The following is a 4,505-nucleotide window of genomic DNA, read 5'->3' on the forward strand; positions in this document are numbered from 1 at the left end:
AGAAAATGTAATAATCACTGATCAATATCATCTCAATGAAATATCTTCATTAAATCACAAAATAGAGTGGAAAGCGACTAAAAGGGAGAATACGAAACAGGAAATACCAAGACTTTAAATAGTACGAAAATCTTGTATGAATCTCCAAGATGTAATGACCTAAATTAAGGAAAGTCCGTCAAAGAAGTAACTATATACTCTACTCAAAGTGCAAATCAGTGCCTAAGTTCTGTTTGTACGAGAGAATAGATAAGCAGTCCTTATAAGCAGTGAATAAAGGGTGAAAAAATTGAAGCGAGAGCAAACAGAAGCCGATATCCTGAGTGTCAAAGTTCTGAAGTGATACATTAAATGTGGGAGGTGACGAATGCACACCAATTTTCTCTTTTTTTTCAAACTTGATTTCTAATATATTTTCTAATTTCAGTATTCTTGCTTGCAACCAAGGTTTTTCGTGGTCTGCCCTGTACCACTTCGAATTAAGTTCATATTTCATAGGCGTGACGTCTCACTCCTGAACCGAATGCACAGCATTACTGTTACCAAAAAACAGTAATACTCCATTAAATTCCACATTTTTTCACTTTTATTCGCGGTATTCCAAAGTTTTCATGAGATGTATGCTTTTTTCTGTCACAAGGCAGACGTTTCATGCATGGAAAATTTCTAAATGTGACAGCTATGCTACTCCAGGCCTTAGTCTGCAACACGAAAATTTACATGAACATCCTCAGTCGTAGTAATGAATCATATACCCAATGCATTTCGGGCTTCGTTTTCGCCCTTCGTCAGGGGTTCACTGTAAATATTTAAAAAGAGCCAACGTTAGACCATGCTGTCCCCAACATCTACCATTCAAATCTCTATGCATTTCACCTTGTGTAATAACACCGTAACTCGCGTTTTCCCGCTAAATGCATCTACAAACACTGTGAGCTGTGCCCCACCCAGTCTCTCTATCAACATAACCCGTGCGATTTTCCCCTCATCCTATTTGAGACCCCAGTATCCTGTTACTCGTCCGTTAGTAACTCAAAATACTCTCCACCCATTATCCCCGAAAGCGAAACACTCCCGTCTGGTACAATCTTAACAACTTATGCAAGTCCTACCTTGATTCACAATAACAAGACTTTCCCATCAGGCTCTCTCTGTTTTTTGAAAAAAGTTAATGCACTCGCTTTCCAGCCTACCTCACTTTTCAACCTGAGTCCCGTGACTCCACCCCTCTCAATCAGCCAATTACTCGAGCTCCTAACGGACCCGTTCCTACAACGCCCAGGATGCACTGTTTATTGCAAACTGCTTCTTTTCATTTTCTCTTCCTAAGCTGAAAGTGAATAATTATGCTGATCGCGTGCACGTTCCAAAGAACCTTCCTATAGCACCTCACTCTGATGCCCCGCCCATCCACTGTTGTTTTCACGCGTCAATTTCACAGTGTAGCAGATCTTATTACAACATTATGTATAGATGTTAAAACACCATCTGATCCTCCATTGTACATCACTTAAATAGCACAGTTCATCATCCTTCAATCTTGAGGCTTTACGTCCGAAAGTTCTGAAGTGTGCATTAAACGAAAATAAATACAATACCTAATTTTGTTAACATCCAGATTTTTACAAAAGGTTATTACACTCCATGTATATATTCATACCAGTACAATAGCCATCAGTATGAGGACAATCCATAAATGGGAAGAACAGACAAACGTTTGATAATTCAGTACATTAGACCTTCTATTGTAATTGATACTTGTAAAGTAAGTGAACAATAACAACAATACTTGCAACCTATTACATTGCTGATATTCACCTACTCAGCTGATCTGCCCATCTATCTACATGCACATACAAAATATTTCACGTAACCTAGGGTCATGACGACCATTATTACTTTAAATGTCAAGGGCCTTAATGAACCTAACATGATGGTGGTGGTATGAAAGACTATTAAGAACAAATAGCCTGATATTATATGTCTGCAGGACACCCATCTAGTTAACAAGAACCAGGTGAGGTTCAGATAGAGTATCACACAGCTCTCTTTGCCTCCGCACCCCCTAAGTTGGATTTTGTAGCCATCCTTCTCATGCAAAATCTTCACTTTGTAGTCTAGGAGACCAGGGTCAACAAGGAGGGCTCAAATTTAATCCTAAATGAGACATTACAGTGACACCCCGTTACATTAGCTACAGTATATGCCCAAGACACTTTCCTACTACAATCTTTTTCTTTTCGATCAGGGTTGGCAAAGGGGCAGATTATTTTCACTCTAGATTTTAATGAGGCATGGGACATCCAAAAAGACAGTAAAGTTGGCAGGGTGCGTTACACTGGTGCCTTCTCAAATGCGTAAAATAATTAATGGCAGAGCTGGGTCCCCAAGGTATGTGGCAAGAGCTACACCATTCAAGTTCGAATACATGTATTACTCTAATGCGTATAGAATGCACCCCCCATGAAGGAGAGTAGGATCTGCTTCTTATAGTTACCCCCACTTTTTGCTGTTGTTTCACCATTTTCGACTTAGACTGGCTGGGATCCTGCAATTCAGGACCCCAGCCGCTTTCTCCTCCAAATTGATTCCATGTACTTTAGGTACACTCCAGATTGGATTCTGGGGTGCCATTTTAAGTCCCTAGTATATGGTATACTATGTACCTAGGGCATAGGTATCCCAGAGGCCTCTCAGGGGCTGCAGCATGTATTAAGCCACCCATGGGAGACCATTCAAAATGACACACAGGTCTGCTAGAGCAGCCTGTGTAAGGTGGTGCATTCACCCCTTACTTAGATATAGGTTCACTATATCCTATATCACTGCACATATAAACCTATCAGTCACCCCTATGGCAGGCCTTATCAATCCTGTAGGCAGGGTGCTGGGTTTTATGTGAGAGGGTGCCCATGCATGAGCAGAGCCCCTCTGCAGCTTTCGGAACCTATATTCCGGGGTTGTTTGTGATGCAGCCAACCATATATACGTAAGTGCATTATAACCTCGCTGTAAATGCTAACTTTAAAACAGCTGCATGGAAACATGTTGTGTTTGGTGTCAAACACCTTGGAATCATACCTCCACACCAGTAACTGGTGTGGGAGGTATGATTCCACCCTACGAGAGGGAGAAATATGACAACACCGTTACACCCGGTACCAGCTTTACAAACCCTGGCATTACACAATGGATGCTGCCAGCCACAGACACGAGTTTGCCCTCCTGCTGCTGGACGAAACTCTGGCAGGGGATGGCTAGACAATAGGTTTCCTGTCACAGGGAGGTGTGACCACCTCCCCAACAGGCTTTTAGTGTATTGGGGCTGTGTGGGTGCACTCTCTGAGAGTGCTTTGATGTCTGCACTGGGGGCACATTTCGTGTCCATGTGCATGGTCCAGCTCAAACCAGTTGCAGGGGCTATTAGCCCCTGCTCTGGTGCGAAACTAAACAAAGGGCATGGGTGTAGCCACCCTTCTGTCCTGACCCTCCCATAGGTGGGTCCCTAGAGTTTGTCCCACCACTTCCTTGGGTATAAAGTAGGAACCCCTGGCTACAGGACTTGAGATTTACCTGGACGAAACTCTGCTACAGAAACCAAGTATTTCGACTATCTACACTACGCTGGATGACTGAAGAATCTCCCTTAGAGTAAAGGAGTTACTCCCCTGCAAAGCAGGCACCTTAAACTCATCTGACCGGTTTGCATCTACGCAGCTCCTGAAGGACTCCAAAGATTTCTGCAACACAGTAGGTGGGTTCCCGTGCTCTCAGCAGTTCTGAGATCCGCATCCCTCGTGGGGACCGTGCAACCCGAACCCTGGGCACTGTGTGCATTTGCAGCAGCATATGCTTTTTGGCGATCCCTGAGGCTGTGCTTTGAGCTACTTGTAGTCCAGACCCCGAGCAGTATTTCCACTGAAGATTTCCGCCCTACACTCCACACGTGTTCCGTGGGCTGGTATTTTGTGATTCAGCTCGAGGTTCCTTCACGATCCCTGGTCCGTCGACCTGTGGGTCCCTGAGAAGGGAACTTTGACTTTAAGTGAGCTTTCCTGGTTGCTCCAGACGTGCCCTGACTCTCTATCGCTTGGGTACTCCCCAGAACCTTGCTGGTCCCCACCGAAGCATCTTTTCTCTGACCACGTGGGTTGCAGTTGCCAAGGCTTGTTGGTGTTCAATCTGGACACTGACCCCCCACCAGCACTCGACATCCTTTGTGGGACAGCTCGCCTGCGGACTTTGGTCGTCTTCGACGTCTCGTGGTCCATGTGGATGCAGAGTCAAGCTTCACCTCATCTCACCTGAAACACACTATTTCGTCTTTTGTGCCCTTGGTCACCCTGAAGTGACCCAGACTCTGTCCCCTCTGCTTTCAGGTTCTTCTCAGCTCCGATCAAGGCTTGGATCACACAGGACACTTCTCATCTTCCCGGCAGCAGCACTTTGCAGCATCACGCCATTGAAAACGACGAAGATTCCAGACACCATTTGGCACTTATGCA

At 44.6% G+C, this 4,505-nt stretch overlaps 1 long non-coding RNA gene across 1 annotated transcript; it reads right to left on the minus strand.

Moving 5' to 3' along the window:
* Nucleotides 1-205: 205 nt before the first annotated feature.
* LOC146870943 (uncharacterized) lies at nt 206-1,158 on the minus strand. Its single transcript, XR_014959482.1, has 2 exons — nt 1,113-1,158; nt 206-799 (listed from the first exon to the last, which is right to left on the minus strand). It is a non-coding gene; the product is annotated as an uncharacterized LOC146870943 (long non-coding RNA).
* Between the last annotated feature and the right edge of the window lie 3,347 nt (nt 1,159-4,505).

Source organism: Triturus cristatus, chromosome 1_1, assembly GCF_964204655.1.
Source record: "Triturus cristatus chromosome 1_1, aTriCri1.1, whole genome shotgun sequence".
NCBI lineage: Eukaryota > Metazoa > Chordata > Amphibia > Caudata > Salamandridae > Triturus > Triturus cristatus.